Source organism: Cryptomeria japonica, chromosome 2 (assembly GCF_030272615.1).
Source record: "Cryptomeria japonica chromosome 2, Sugi_1.0, whole genome shotgun sequence".
Classification (NCBI taxonomy): Eukaryota; Viridiplantae; Streptophyta; class Pinopsida; order Cupressales; family Cupressaceae; genus Cryptomeria; species Cryptomeria japonica.
The window spans coordinates 550,890,865-550,908,818 of record NC_081406.1 but is presented as its reverse complement, the minus strand read 5'-3'; positions in this window follow the sequence as shown (position 1 = coordinate 550,908,818).

Here is a 17,954-nt window from a genome sequence, read left to right as displayed (position 1 = left end):
GCACGAGACTGGTAAGAACACAAAAGCGTTAGAACAGAGAACAAAAACGCTAAATAACACAGAAGCGTTAAAATAAGTAGCAAAAGCGCTAACACATTTAACAAAAGCACAGAGAGACAGTTGCAAAAGAGCTAGTTAAAAAGGATTAGTTAAAAAAAACTAACTTATTAGTGTTCGATTCATGTCGGGTTTACCAAAATCTACAAGTTTCAAAAAGATTAGTTAAAAAAAACTAACTTATTAGTGTTCTATTCACGTCTGGTTATCCAAAATGATGCACTCAAAAGGTCAAAAACAAAGTTCAAATGTTAATAAGTTAGTTTCCAACCAAAAACCAACACAAATGAACTAAAAATCCTTTAAATACACATCAAAAGAGAATGAAAGCATACAAAGAGAGCATAAACACAATAAAAGAAGAGCAAAAAGACTCCCTAAGATGCTCCCATGATGCTTGGTGGCTCTCCCTTGTTCTTCCCCTCTCCAAGATTCAATGCTATACTTGAGTGTGGCCCTCAGTTTTTAGCATGAAACCATGGATGCCAAATAAAGGATTGAAATTGGTTGAAGATGAAGTGCTTATGCTATGCAAATGCTTAGACTAGTATTTCTATGAGAAAGATCAAGTGTGAGTGATATTCAACTATAGTAACAATGCTAAAAATGTGTCCTCCTTTGCTTGAGGAATGAGGCTCCTTTTATTAGCAAAGTGGTTGATTGAATGGTCAAGATTGATTGGTCTTGTGAAGGAATAGGATTGCATGATCTTCAATCCATGTGATACTTTCAAACCAACGAAATGAGGAGAGGGAAGAAGCATTAAATGCTTGAGAGGACTTGAGGGTTGCCCTCCATGGTTGGGGTTATGGGATAAAGCTATTATACAATGGGTAAACTCTTTTGCAAAGTTTACCCATGGTTAGGATTTGACCAAAGGGACAAAACCCATGTGGGTTAGTGTGTTGAAGAAGCAAAGCCATTAAGACTTTGTAAGAGTCTTAAATGGTTGATATGACAGGTTGGGGGTTAATCTTGGATTAGGATTGTGCTTGTGTTTAGAAGGGTGTTTAGGCTAATTTAGAAGGGCTTAGAAGAATGTAGAAGGGGGTTTAGTGAGCAAGTGGGTTTGGCAAGTGGGTGAGGATAAATATAATTTTTAATTAAATTTTTTATTTAATTAAAATAGGGAGTGCAACTTGCATTTTGTAGGAGAATGCAAGTGGATGGGATTTTTTAAAATAAATATTTGATTTATTTAAATAGGTATTTGGTTGGAGATATTTAAATAAATATTTAATTTATTTAAATGAGGAGAAAGGGGAATTAAATATTCATTAATTTATTTAATATTTGGGTTATAGTTAGTAATTAAATAAATTTATGAAATTTATTTAATTAGATTAGAAGACTAGTTTGAAATGAATTAATTAAATGTATATTTAATTGATAGAAGAACGTTAGTGTATTAAACAAATATTAAATATTTATTTAATTTGTGGACAGATTTATGTATCTACAGTACCAATGCAAAAATTCCAGTCGTTTTAGAGCTGCTAAATTTGAAGTTAAAAAAAGCAATTGAAGATCAAACCCATGAGAGTTCATTGGATAAGTGCATCATGTTCCTTTTAGAATTTGAAGAGAAGCGAGTTCAAGTAGTGGATCATATATTAGAAAACCAAAATAAAGTCAAAGCTCTTTTTGACAAAAAACCTAAGCAAAGAGATTTCAAGGTGGGTGATCTTGTCCTACTTTGGGATAAGAGGCGCGAACCTAAAGGGATGCATGGGAATTTTGATTCTCTATGGACAATACCCTTTACTATCCATCCAATATATGGTGAAGGAATTTATCTTCTTGCATATAATGATGGGACTCCATTTTCATTGCCTCATGGCCAACATCTCAAGTTATTTACTCAATGAATTTTCAATGCCTTAGTGCATTCTTTCTTTTTAGTTTTAGTTTTGTGTCTCTTAGTCTTTTGGGTCTTCCTCATCGCCTAACTCTAGCCCAACAGATGGATGAAGGCACATAGAGCGTTGGGATTCTACAAACATTGCTTGTCTCAAATAATGGCCAAAGGTAGTTCCCCAATCAGAGCCAATGTTATACCCAATTTTGACTTCATAGAAAAATTGGGGTAACCCCACAAATTTTTGGCCTATTTGTGGTTTTCTAGATTTATGCATTCTTTTCAAGATGACTTCATCATCTTGTGTGTGATCATCAATTGGTTTTTCTACTATTTTTGTCCAAATTTTACACCAGCCTTCAATTCAAGGAGCAAATCAGGTTTATAGATATGATTTGCACCTCTATAAGACCCTTTTTCTCTAAGGTGCAAATCGGGTTTGTAAACCCAAAATGCACCATGGCAAGTGAAAAACAGATTTACAAACCCGATTTGCACTCATTTATATCACTTGAGTTGTATTTATTTTTCTTATTGCAAGTTGAATAGGACTCTTTTTGCCATTATTTTATAATCATCTCATGCATTTTTCATTCTAGTTTGCTTGTTCGATCAAAGATAGCTTCGTGGGCGTGTTCCTCCCTCTTTTTGGGTGATTTCATCTCTCTTGAGGTAAGTTTTCACATTTATTTTTCTGGTTTTGATAGGGATTTTGAAACCCTACTTCTGTGGGTTTCTCTTTGTTAAGTTTCTCTTATTCACGGTATGTTCGAATTAATAAACCTGAACCTCACCGATTTTGGTGGTGTTCAAGCTTATCAACCCGAGCATTTAGCTCTTTCTCATTGTTCTTCCAATAGTTTGCGTTGCCAACCACATGTGATGTCTGGGTTTAGAGGCTTGAACAACATCATATTTGTGGTGCTGCTTGGATCTAGAAACCTGAGCATCATTGTTTTTCCCTTAGCGTACTGTGTTTTTCATTACCTTTCCTTTTGGTGGATTTTGGGTCCCTAAACCCACGCTCCACCCCTTTACCATTGCTTTGAGTATGAGTGGTGTGTGGCAAGGCCATAGGCCCACCATACATCATAAGCCTTTACTTGGTGCATGGAAAGTCTACAGACCTGACCTGCAACTCACACACTTTGTTTATTACCATAGTGTATGGTGGGTTTGTAAACCCACCTTATACCCAATTTTTAGATCTATCATTTTCAAGTATATGGTGGGTTTATAAACGTGCCTTACACCTTGATCCTCCCATTCTAGTGTATAGTGGACCTATAGGTCTGACCTACACCTTTTCTTAGCTTTCCTATGTTGTCGTTCGAGTCAATGAACCCAAACTACACCTTTGAACCACACTTTTCCAAAGTGTAATTTGTGCCTATGGACTCGAATTATGCCAATTGCACACACATAAATAGGGTTCATAGATCCGATTTACTTTTGAATTCACATGATACTTTTTGAAACCCTAATGGTGTAAAATGCATCTCATTCAGGAGCCTATTTAGTTCAAAATGATTGGTGTTTGCACTACTCCAATACTAGTGATTTTTCCATGTTACATTGTTGCTACTGTACAAATGGCAGAGGCATCCCCAAGCAAGAAGGCAATGAAGTTCAAGAAGAAAGACCCACTTCCAGTCTTCCCACCTTTGACAATTTCATCAAACATAGACTAGATAAGAGACACTGAGATGAGTCATGTTGACTTGATGAATTTTTCAAAAGGGTTGAGAAGCCACCTTCATACTACAAGATGGAGTCCACCATCAACATTGGTATTCATCTAGTTTCAACTTTCCCCACATCTTCTCAAGATTCAAAATTCGTCATGGCAGCTATGAGTCATTTTGATCCTTTTAGCAAGAGTTTCAAGGACACAAGTGCCAAAAAGTTGATCAGATTGGCTGAAGATTTCTTTGACACTATCTTCAAGTGTCCTAGCATAGAAAAGTACTCATATATCACCATGCAATCAACACAAGCCTACTATGACATAAATTCTAGCAAATTTAGGAAGAACATGAATGACAATTGATTGAAGACCCTGAGGTCTACAACCACCAAGTGGCAATTGACATTTCCTAGAAGTGACCTTATTAAAGAGATCAATGATTTGGTAACTACTAAAATTTAGAGAAAGGACTTATCTTTGTCCTCTATTGATAAATTGTTTGATCTACAATTCAATTTGGATTTTATGGATTCTCTATTGAAGAGACACATGAAATGTTGTGCTAATTTAGGAGATTCTATCACATAGGTCAAGGTCGTCACTAGTCATACCTAAGGACCCGATGAAGCACAAATGAAGATTACTCTCCAAAAAAATGAATAATTCCATAAACAAAGATCAACCTGAAGAAAATGATACTTAGTCATTTTTGTGATTTTCCAGTGGCTTTTGTAATATCAATCAGCACCTTAAAGGTCACTTTGTATATGCTCTAGTCCACATGTAGGAGTGCACATGTTTAAAGTCCAATAGGTCTCTACATTTGACTTGGTCACAAAATTAGTTGTACCTTTCCTAGTTTTATGCATCACCTCTCTTCTATATAAATGAGGCTTTTCTTTATAAAAAGGATTTGTTTCCATCATTATGTTATGCAACAAAACTCTGCCAAAGTGAAAAGCATACTGAGAGTCAGTATTCATATTGTGAATTTGCAAACTTAATCAAAGAGAAGATAAGTTTTGCTTTCAGACTTTGTGTTGGAATCAATCTTGTGTATGATATAGATGTTCATATGTCATTCATGTTGTATGTTCTTGAGAAGATCTAAGTTGTGCATTGGTATTGCTACAAAATATTGTGGAGTAACTTGAGTTCATACAAGTAGACTTTGCAGTGTTACTTTGAGAATTTGAGAACAGGAAATTGGTGGGGATAATTGTTTGAAGTCTTTGAGCTTTTGGTAATTATATATAAATTTTATATTAAGTGGATAAGAAGGTAAAGTCTTTGTGATATACTAAGTTAACTTGTTAGAGTAGGAAGTCTTATGATATATATGAAAGTCTTTGAGCTAGCAATATATTGATATTGGGTTATAGTGGTTGATAGGACTTAAGCATTTGAAAGAAACTTTGAGTTATTTAAATACACCAGGCCTGTCCCTGAGTCATTTTTTTTATAAAAAAAGGAAGTAACTGAAGACTTTGTTCTTTCATGGATACTTTACTTCCTAATTAATGTAGTTTTAATATTTTTGCAAGTTTGCGTTATTTTAATTAAGAAAAGAAGAAATCTATTCTAAATAAAGAATTAGTTAAAAACTTGTTCTGAAAGAAGAGGACTAAGTTGTTGTATCATCCTGGAGTAGTGTAAAGTTAGCAGGTAAATTTAGAATAGATAGTTATTGCAATAGAAAGGGGGAGCCTTCCCTTATAATTAAAAGAGATTTTACTTTGCCTTCTGAGAAGTATTATCTCACGTACTATCATGAAACACACATTTGGTAAACCTTCACCAATTTACAAATTTTTTATCCAACAGATTTATTATCTCCTTGGCCGACTTGAAAAATCTATTTTGGAGATCAGTATATATAAAGATCACTTTTAATGAAAAATATATCAAGAAGGTTTGTAGAAGGAAGTTAATTGTAAAAGGAAGATCTATCTTTGGTGATGTCAAGTGGTTGATCAGTGTGGTTATTTGCTAATTTTGTTTGGTATCGGTGGCAGTGAACCTAAGGTTTCTTCTAGCATTGCAATAGAGTGGTATTTGTGTCTTTGTGGTGGATTATTTCTTTCTTCCTTTGGGCAGTGAGCCCTCCTGATTCTAGTAGTGTTAGTCAGGCAGTGAGCGATTCTATCAATGAGCCATCTTTTAAAATCATCTTAATTGGTGTCACCCTACTAAGTGTTTTTATTCTGAGAACTAACATTCTCTATGGTTTTTCCCTCCTTGGGTTTTCCACGTCATATCTGGTGTCTCTTATAATTTCTCTTTTCATGTTATCATTTGTTCATGGTTATGCAATCTAAAATTTAATTTGTCAAAAAAAAATTTGTGGAAAATGAGATAAGTTTTAATTGATAACTGATTCATCCCCCTCTTAGTTGTGCAAAATATTCACATGTTTTCCAACTTGACATTCTTTTCAAATAGCATTAGTAGGTTTGTGATCTTCGGTAAATCTCTCACAGCTTGAATTGAACTAATCCTCACCAAATTATCAAAATTAATGTGACACATCCTCCAATCCCATAGCCAACTCTTAGTAATTTGCGCCATCAAGCAATATCCATCAGTATCCTTCAATTGATATGCATTTATATCTGTCCCCTTTACTGTTGCAATCAGGGCTCCAAACCTCTTTCAAATCTCACATCCATCATCCTCAAAAAATAATATTATATCCATTTCCACACATTTGACCAACACTCAAAGGATTTTGATTCAAGCCTTTGACATAGAAAACATTGTCAGTATTATGTATGACATCAAAGTTGATTGAACTAATTCCAACTGTCCTAGATGTCTGATCATCTCCAAAACTAACAACTCCTCAATCAAATTTTTCAAGCTTTACAAACTTACTCTTGTCACCAGTCATATGATTTGAACATACTCTATTAGTAATCCATTCATCGTTATCTCTTCAAGCATAAAGAACGGATACAACAGAACATTTTGTTTTAGCAGCATCTTCCGAAGCTTTTTTCTTCACATCTTTAGCAGAACAAGATTCTTCCTTTACAACCAAGAACAAACATTCATTGTATTCTTCATAATCATATTCATCATTAGAAATGTTTGCATCTTCTTTAACATAATAAGCCTTCTTATTGAATTTTCTTTTGAATTCCTTATTCTTTTGATTTGCAATTCTATTAGGACATCTAGAAGCATAATGGCCTATCTTTCCACAGCTAAAACATTTAAAGGGCAATTTACCTTTGTACTTTCTAGTTCCTTTCTTAATCCTTCTCACAAACTTTGTCTCAATCTCATCAAAGTTTTTTTCATCAGATTCCTCATCTTTCGCTAATCTAGTAGCCTTGAATGTTGTCTCTATTCTTGCAATAGTAATACCAAATTCTCTCACCTCAAAAGAAACTAAAGATCCATACAAGTATTCTCTAGTGTGCTTATTCTAATGTTGTGATTCTTCTATTGCTAAAACTTTAGAGCTATAAGGTTTATTAAGAGTTCTGAGTACCATTTTCACAACTTCGTCTTCAAGTAAGTTACTTCCAAGACCTCTAATCTCATTTACAACATCATTTATCTTTTGTAGGTATCTAGTTATTGTTGGCATATGCACACTCCAATGAGACATTGTATGTGATTGAAGCTTTTGTCATTGATGGCAACCTTACAATCCTATGGCACTGGCAAGGAATTACACCGGCAAGTTAGTGCACCGGCATCAACGATCAGACTCTACACCGGCACTCAGGACACCGGCACCAGCACAAAGAAAGGAAGTATACCAGCACAGAGGCCGACAGGATTTTGTTATATTATATTTTGTTTATTATTGTAAAAACTTTGTAAGCCAACTTGGCATGTTGTAAAATGACTCTTATATATAAAAGAGATCATTGTAGACATTTTGTAATGAAGGAATGAAGAAGGTTATGTAAGTAATATATGCAAAATATTAAGGCAGACCTATTATGCGAAATATAGGGTAAAGGGTTTATGTAAGAAGCAGAGCAGCAACCGATACTGAATCAGGAATTATAGATGCTATTGTAAAGCAGTACAAGATACTGGATTTGTATAATCCACATTGTAAGTCAGTGAGACTTCCCATTTGAGCAGTGAGCTCTAAGCAGTTGGCCTTCCTGCATGTGCAGGCCCCTATTGTAAGTAATATTCTCTTATTGGCCAGTAAGTGGATATTGTGGGTCACAAATCCCACTGAGGTTTTTCCCACACCGGGTTTCCTCGTTAAATCCTTGTGTCATGGTGTGCTTTTCATGTGGATGTTTTTAATTCTGTTTATTGCATTATTTCTTGCATACCGGTACATTGTTATAATATATTCTGCATGTTTTAAGATAAGAAATTTTGTACACCAGTTAGATGTTGTTTCACCCCCCCCCACCCCCCTCCCACAGATACTCCCCACCCCCCTCTCTCAGTATCTGTGGGAATCCTAACAATTGGTATCAAAGTCTGGTCCTCTATTTTCAGAAGCCTAGCAGCTTGAGGAAGATCTTGACACCGGTAAAGATGGAAAATCTGATGAAACAACTTGAAGGAGCTCTTTCAGACTATGATGCAGAGAAATTGAAAAATATCAAACTAGAAGATGATTTAAGGGTAGCTCAGGATATCATTCAGGCACTTCAAGAGAATCTTACTATTGCAAGAAATAAGAGAAGAGAACTTTGTGAAAAGATGCAAAATGAGAATGATGAAAAGGAATCACTTAATGATCAGATAAGCAAGCTGAAACAAGAGAACATGACAACAAAGAATGAGATGCAGGATATGACTATGAGATTTTGTAAAGAGATTGAGGATAGAAAGAAGAATGAAGAAGAATTGACTAGAAGACTAAGTGATGTAGCAAATGAGAACACAAGACTTAGCTATGAAAATGACATGTCGAACACAGATCTGATGCACACTCAGAATGACTCAAATGAACTGATGAGACAAAAAGAAGTCTTAGAAAGAGAACTAGAAACTGCAAATCAACATAAAGAAAAATTCAAGAAAAACTCAGAGGAACTTGGCACCTTGCTGAAGAATCAAAAACCGAAAGGTGACACTTCTGGAATTGGCTTTGAAGTTGGTGAAAGCTCCGGTACTGCAAATACTCAGGATCACAGCAAACTGGTAAGACAACCTAATGCTTATAAATTCAATGGAAAATGCTTTAACTGTAATAAGTATGGTCATAGAGCAAATGAATGTAGATCTAGAAATTATCAGAATATCAACACACCCACCGGTCAATGTTCAAAATGCAACAAAGTTGGTCACAACTCTGAAAAATTTCAGAATGAATGTGAGATGTTATGTTTGTGGAAGATTTGGACATTTATCCAATCAATGCATAACACAAACCAGCATAGGTTATGGGAAAGCTATTCTGAAGAATAATGTAACTTGTTATGCATGTAACAAGATTGGGCATATTGCAAAATTCTGTAGAAGTAAAGGATCATCGGTAGACAACAAAAGTTCTAGCTTGAAAGGTAAAGAAAAGGTTGAAGAGGTTAAGCAAGAATTTTCAAAACAATGGATTAGAAAAGTTGATCTAAATATTGGGAATACTCCTCCACCAGTAGAACCAGTCAATGCTTCACCAGCAGGACAGAGTGATGCTTCACCGGTAGGACAGAGCAGTGCTCCACCAGCAGGAAGTTCCTCATCTACTTGAAGAAAGTTTCCTTGAGGGTTTGTCAATCTAATGACACATGTGCTATTATTCCCTCGGTTAGAGATGAGAAGTTGGAAATTACTTATTACCGGCAGACAATGTTAAGTGAATATTTAACCGGCATGCATTTAATGTGGTAGATGGCAAAAAGACACTATAAATTTGAGGTTTTGGCTCCATTTCATTTCATCGAGATTTCAAACCTATGAAGAGTGCGAAGATTCCGAGCTAAGGCATTTCGAGCAAGAGGCAAGAACACTTCAAGCAATCATCCATCCTAAAGGCAGTAAAAGGTATTTTATCATGGCATCCACCTCTGCAATTGAATATATAGCAAACCCTACTGTTGTCAAAGTTATAAAAAGACCTAGGCCCATATTTCAATTAGTTCCCGAGGTAGCAAAGAAAGATGATACCTTAGGTGCTTTTTCTCAAATTCCTAAGGGAGTTGTTTATGTTGAAGACCCCAGAATTTACATTCATTGTAACATTGAGGAACTAGGAGATGAAGAGATTAAAACCATGTTTAAAACTGTCAAATGTGATGAATCCGGCAATGTAAAAGATGAACACAAGATCATTGAAACCCTAGGATTTACAGAGATCCTTAGCATTCCTGAATTTCCCAAGGATGTGATTAGGATAGTCTTGAGCAGGGTACATGGTGAATTTTTCTGGTTAGATGCAATTCACAAAATCACTAAGCTGTGAAAGCCGTCACAGGGTTACCAACCACTGGTAAAAGGCCAGACAAAACCAAGAAGGTTTCCAATGACCTAGTTACTCAGTTAACTGGTGCCACATCTGACAGAAGGTCCTTAAGAGTAAATGATGTAACAGATATTAATGTGAGATTTATCAGCATGATATTAGGATATAAAGCTACTCATGCAAATAGACTTAATTTAGTTTCAATTTTATGCATTAAGAGTGCTTATGATATGGTCACGGATAATGCAAAGATTGATGTATGTGAGTGGTTGAAGGACGAATTAATTAACAACTTAGGCAAGATTAAGAAGGACAAGAAAGGAACTTTTAAATTTGGAAATTTGTTAGTATGTCTGATGCTACATATGGCCAAACAAGTTCCCAGTATAGGCTACAAAGAACTTGGATATGATATACCGATAGGTAAACAACTAACAGAACTATTCAACAATATGGGAGAAGATAAGGAAAACAATATCCATGATTTCTTTCAAGCACTAAAGGCCAAAATGAAGAAAAGAATCGGATTATCACAACAGATTGTTGACAAATATAAGAATGAAATATGCTTTGTAATCAAGAAGGATGAGATCTGGATGGAAGCAGTCATCCCTAGGACTGTTTGGTAACAGAGATGGGCTATGAAATAGATGATCATATAATTGAAACATATGCTAAAGAACTTCTGGAAGCCCCTAAAGAACCTAAGGAAGAAATATTTGGTAGTGCAGAAACTATTGAAATCCAAATACAATCAAAGAAAAGAGTGAAAAAGGTTGAGGCAGTTGTAAGGAAAGGTTTTAGGCAAGCAAAGGAGATCAAGGATAAAGTAATGGAACAAACTGGTATAACAGAGGATGAGTTAGCAACTCCACAACCTGAAACTCACCTATCACCGGTAGGCACATCTTCAGAGAATGGCATGCCTACAACTTTCAAAAGAGTTGTAAGAAAAAGAGATCCCTCGCCGGCAACCACACCCTCACCTAGGAGGACAAGACAAAAACAACAAGCAGTGAGATCTCCGGTAAGAAAGGCTACACCAAAGAAGAAGAAACTGACACACAAGAAGAAGAAGAAGAGGATAAATAAGGACTTGGCCCCTCTTGACATACTATTGAATGAAATTACAGAGGAAGGGAAGCTGAAGAATATAGAGAAACTATATGACACTCTGACAGCTGATGAAAAAGAACAAGTAGAAAACAGTGTTATATTGCATATGGATATGTATAAGAAATTTTTGATGGAAGTAGTAAATGAAGTACCAGATGAACTATTTAAAAGACTGGAAGCAAGAAGACAAGCAGTAGTAGAACTTGACAAGAAAATAAAGATAGAAAAGCTACTTATTGTATATCCAGTGAATTCACCCAAAGAAATTGATGACTTAATTATTGAAGCCAACCGGTCAGTATTTTCTACTGCACACTGGCACATTGCTTTAATGATTGGAAGAGTTAATGAGGTGACTGAGGAGACAAAAAATGCATGGGACATTTTCCTAGTGGAAAAAGAAAAACAAGAAGAATACATGAGTCACAGACCTATAAAGGTATATCAGAAAGAAAGAGACAAGGGTAAAGGTAAAGTTGGTGGACCACCCAGTATCAAGGTTAGAGACAACTTACCCCCACCTCCTTTTATTACTCCACCAATAAAAACAACAACTACAAAAGATCAACCGGCAATTGAAAGTATGGATGTAGAGGATGTCAATCCTAATCCTAAAGTCTTATACACAGTGGATGTTAATACTCAAAAGATCAACATTGTGGTAGACAAAGATTCAGCTGATAAGACTGACATGGCTAGTGAGCCTCCGGTAGCTGAGCAAATTGATAACACACAGGAGAAACTGACATATGACAAAGAGCAAAAGGTAGAGACTCAGACTCAAACTAAGACAATGCAACAAACAGAGAAACAAACAGAGCAAAAGGCTCCTGAACAGGAACAACAACAAGAATAGGAACGGTAAGGAAACAGTGCCACCGGCTACTGGAAAAGTAGAAAAACCATTGCTTAAGGAAATGCAAACACAAACAGACCTACCAGAGGTCAATACAAGCTTGGTTACTTCCACTGGCGGTACTCAGAATGTTGGTTTATCATCAAGCTACAAATCAACTAATGTGACTGAGGTACTCTTGGATTCAATTAAAAAGATAACAGATTGCAGCTCACAAGCTTATAAGGCAATTGATGACACCATACCAATTTTGAAGGTAATTTCTCCTAACTGTAATATAGACAATAAAGATTCTTTAGGACAACTTGATACCTTGTATAAATATATCACAGAAAACATTGAGAAAATAAAGGAAGAGACATTCAAGGACAAAGTAGAAATTGAAAAACAAAGATTCTTTGATGAGCAGATAAAAAAGTGTACTAGATATTTTGACACACTTCTACCAAAACTATGTAATTTATTGAAAGAGTACAAAACTCTATACAAAGACACCTGTAAGACAAACTTTTTGACTGTAGATATTGATAAGAAGATGAGCAAGGTACAGGATGAAATCAACAAACTTGCAAATAATTTTGTTAACTCACCTGATACATTATCAGTTTTTGAATAGAAGATAACAAATTTTGAGGAAGAATTACGTAAATTTGAAAGATAAAAGGAGAGAATAGTGAATAAGGCAAAGCATCTAAGATTAAAATTGGGTCCAAGATTGGACTATCTAGCATCATTGCAGAAGAAAGTATCTGAGGCATTAATACAGGGACAGAAAACACCGGCAGAGCATTTACAGCATCTCACCGGTACAGTTAAAAGAACAGAGACAGCAATAAGAGATAGTAAAAAGTTTATGGAGAGTATAAACTTGATTTTGGCGGATCTATTTCAAATTGTAACTACCCAATTACAAGGTTGAAACTACAAACTCTACTGACATCTTGACAACCTTTGTCATTGATGCCAAAGGGGGAGTAGTGGGATGAGAAAATTCAACATCACAGGAATCATATGCTCAGGGGGAGCACACACATTTCTGGTAACATTTTTGGACTTCACATTTTTGGATACACTTTTGAAATTTCTCACAAGTGTTGCCATCAATGCCAAAGGGGGAGATTGTTGGCACATGCACACTCCAATGAGACATTGTATGTGATTGAAGGTTTTGTCATTGATGGCAACCTTACAATCCTATGGCACCGGCAAGGCATTACATCGGCAAGTTAGTGCACCGGCATCAATGATCAGACTCTACACCGGCACTCAGGACACCGGCACCGGCACAGAGGCCGACAGGATTTTGTTATATTATATTTTGTTTATTATTGTAAAAACTTTGTAAGCCGACTTGGCATGTTGTAAAATGACTCTTATATATAAAAGAGATCATTGTAGACATTTTGTAATGAAGGAATGAAGAAGGTTATGTAAGTAATATATGCAAAATATTAAGGCAGACCTATTATGCGAAATATAGGGTAAAGGGTTTATGTAAGAAGCAGAGCAGCAACCGGTATTGAATCAGGCATTATAGATGCTATTGTAAAGCAGTACAGGTTACTGGATTTGTATAATCCATATTGTAAGTCAATGAGACTTCCCATTTGAGCAGTGAGCTCTAGGCAGTTGGCCTTCCTGCATGTATAGGCCCCTATAGTAAGTAATATTCTCTTATTGGCTAGTAAGTAGATATTGTGGGTCACAAATCCCACCGAGGTTTTTCCCACACTAGGTTTCCTCGTTAAATCCTTGTGTCATGGTGTGCTTTTCATGTGGATGTTTTTAATTTTGTTTATTGCATTATTTCTTGCATACCGGTACACTGTTATAATATATTCTGCATGTTTTAAGATAAGAAATTCTGTACACCGGCTAGATACTGATTCACCCCCCCCCCCTCTCAGTATCTGTGGGAATCCTAACAGTTATATCATCTTCATCTTCCATCCAAATGCATTTATATTTAGTCTTAGCATTATACAACTTAGCTTCTTTAACAATATCATCTCCTTCATAAGTCTTTTCTAGTTTATCCTAAACCTCATAAGCAGATCCCAAAGATACAACCTTTGTTACTTCAATCTTAGAAAGAGCACTAAAGATAACTTACCTTGCCTTTTCATTGTCTTCAAAATCCTTGATCTCATCTAGAGTGTTCACCCTAGTCTGTAGTTTAACATACTTGTATGTAACAAACTTCCAAACTTCATAGCCAAGAGAAATAAGGTAACCTTGCATCTTTACTTAATGAAAAGTATATTTAGATCCATAAAACATAGGGATTATCAATTTGTGCATCATCAAGATCTCCTTAAGCAATTAAGTTCTTATCCAAGGAACCAAAGCTCTGATACCAATTGTTGAATATACTAATGCACAACTAAGAGGGAGGGATGCATGAAATTGTATAAAATCATAAATCTATTTCTCAAATCAGATCTACAAAAACTTCACTTTAACACATAATCCATAGAAATATATGAACATGACACATCAGAACACACCACACACAATGAGACACTTAATTTTATGTGGAAAACCCTATTAGGGGAAAACCACAAAGAAGTTATTCTCAATATATCAACACCTATTAGGGTGACACTAGTTAAGGTGATTTTTATAAAGAAAGGCTCACTAAAAGAGGGCTCACTATCTGAGAGAAAGAAAGAGAGGCTCATTATCGAAGGGCTCACTAGCAGAATAAAGAAGAAAACAAGAGAAAGAATCCACCACTGATGCACTTTTGTAACCGTGATATTTGTAGATACTTTCGGTTCACTGCTTCCAGTAGCTAACACATAAAAGTTCACACTGCTCAACACTTTTCACCAACTCAACATCAACTATCAAACAGTAAGATGATCCTCCTTTATACACCTTCATTGAATTTCACTTTCTTTCACCCATACATCTACATCACACACAACACCCATGCCAATATACACCATCTTCTCATATGCCAATATATACCATCTTCTCATATGCCAATTGAATAGAATGAAGCTAAAGACATTATCAACTTAAATTCAAACCCACAATGTCAGAAACCATAACACAGAGATATGTGGAGCATGCATTTCGTATGGAAACACTATCAAACATACTGGTAAACAAAACTTCCTTGTCACAATAATTCAGAGAATTAAATCTAGAATATAACATCTCCAAATATAGCTTAACAACATATCCAAACTTTCATGATAGATATGCAACATAGAAGATATGCAAAGAAAATAACTCAGCACAACTGCATAGATAACTCAAAATCAATTATAGAAATTAGTCACTACTGACAACCAGGCAAGTTGACATCAATGTCAACACATAAGCAGCTCATTATGATCAACCTTCTAACAATATATTTGTCTGTCGCCTACCTCTGTACTACAAATCCTTATAGAGATCTTGTTTCAATACTTTAGCTTGATTTTCGCACAAAGCATATTTAATATCCTCTACCTTCATTGATGGGGTGTTCTTTCCATGCTGAGGAATAATTTTTTCCACCTCAACTACCTTGTGTTCATCGTCCTATCGACCATCCCAATATGGAAACGTGTGACAATATCATCCTCTTTTTTCAATTTACGATAACTATTTAATTCCCAATATTACCTTTATTCGATTCTTGCCATATGTCCCCCTTTGTATGCTTTTGGGAGTAAATTGGCCTTAACGCTCATGCCTCATAGGGATTTTTAATTTTTATTATGTGAAGTGTTGATTTGAAATTGATTTTCCTACCTGTGTTAAATGTCCAACTCATGCGTTTTTTAAAATCAATCATCCACTGCCGCTCCTTGGGCATCTGATGCATCTTTTGCCAACCTTTTTTCTACATCATTCCCTTCCCTATACACATTTTTAACTCCAAACCCCTCCAAGGTAGATATAATTTCCTTGATTAGTCTTAACCGCTATGCCAATTTCCAATTTGATGTATTGTTTTGTCTAATTGCATTTATCGTGATTAGTGAATCTCCTTCAAGGTGTATCTTCATTGCTTTGATCTCTAGACCCATCTGTAATCCTGCCAACGCAACCCTAAATTCAACAATAATAGTGGTAGTTTCACCTATGTGGACTAATCTTTCTATGAGTATTCACCCTTCCTGATTTCTTTCTACACACCAGATGCCTCTGGGGCCTGGATTGCCTCTAGAGGCTCCATCAAAACTGATTTTAATCCATCCCTGCTTAGGAGCCAACTAATGAATACCCTATGTTAGATTTTTCTTATTGGAATCTTTTGTTGTTCCCTTAATTCTTGGGACTTTGAGGCCATCAAAGGTTTTGAGCATTTCATCATCCTAAATTGTGAAAGTGTTGGCTTTGATCATTTTTGCCTTGATTGCATTGTTGGCTAGCTCAATTACTACTCCTTCAATTTTCCAACATAGTTTTGTGGGATTCATTTACAATTCTTGGAAGTATCATTTGTTCCTCTATTTTCACAATTCCCACACAATTGCCAATAGAATTGATTTCCATAAGCACTCAAACAAGCTCTTTGTCTTGATGATCGACCACATGTTGAACCAATCCACTATGTCATTAGGTATCGGGCATTGAAAGTTTAGTTTGGACATAAAAAAAATTGCCAACATTCTACCACAAAATTGAAATTAGCACTCTTTGACAAAGCACACACCTTCTTGGTCCATAAACCCCCATTTTCTACAATCTATATTCTATCAAAATCTTCTTCTACAAGGCTATCCAAGTGAAAAATCCAACCTTCAGTAAGATGCATCTATTCCACATCAAATTAATTGGCAAATTTTGTTTAGCAATTGATTCTTGTTTCACTTTATAACCCAGGCTTACTTTGTAGCATCTTGTACTTGACCCACACCATCGAATGAAATCTTCCTCATTAGATGGTATAAATTATCTTTTTCTTATCAGTTCCTTTACTACTATTTTTTTATCTTCAATGGTGTTGATCTCTCTCAGAGACTTCCATTCCCACACCTCACTTCCAATCTGCTCTATCATTCTCCCATAATCACCGATCTTTTTTCCCCATTGTATGATGGTCTCATTCTTGATTATTTCCAGGTTGGAAACATCTTTCAAGGGTATTTCCCTTGTCCATGAGTTCTACAAGAACGAAGCTTTCCTTCCATTTCTAGCATCCCATGTGACATGATGGGATATTATATCTGCATTCCAAAATGTAGTTCCAAATAGTAGACCCCTTGGGTGTGTTTCTTGTTGTAAAAATCGTAATGTCCTCATTTGAGTCCAAATATTTCCTTCGAAGGATTTGGATCCATCTTTGATTTCCACTTGCATATATGCTCCAAACTAACTTGGTCGCCATAGCCAGGTTCATTATTGCTAGTTGCCTTAGTCTTGTTGCCCCTACCTCCTTTGGTGCACACACCTTATCCCATGCTACCAGATGATATCTATTCTAATCTCTAGTTTCACTCCAAAATAAACACCTCATGATCTGGTTTAGTGTTTCGTTTGCGACCTTAGGAACTTTCAAGCATGACATTGAATATATTGGTATTGTTGACAGTATTGCCTTGATCATCAAAAGTTTCCCTGTAGATGTTAGCTACTTCCCTTTCCAAGTTTCCATCTTGTTTTTAGATTTGTTTATTAGACCCTCCCAATAGCTTGTTTATTTGTTCCTACAAATAGAGGCATTCCTAGGAATTTCCCTGAGAAGGTTGCAACTTCGAGACCTAGAATGTTTGTTACATCTTACTGCAAACCTAATTGAGAATTTAGGAAAAACACCTTCAATTTCCTCCAATTGATACTCTGTCCCAAAGCCTTGCAATAATTGTCTAGTAAATTATTTATGATTCTTTCGTTTGTACGACTTGCCTCTCCAAACATAATGGTATCCTCTACAAACTGTTAATGAGAAATCAAGTCAATTCCTTCTTCTACCACCATTCCTTTCCATTCTCCTGCCTCGCTTAGATGTTTGATACCTTTTCCCATAAATTCTGGCATTAATATGAATTGA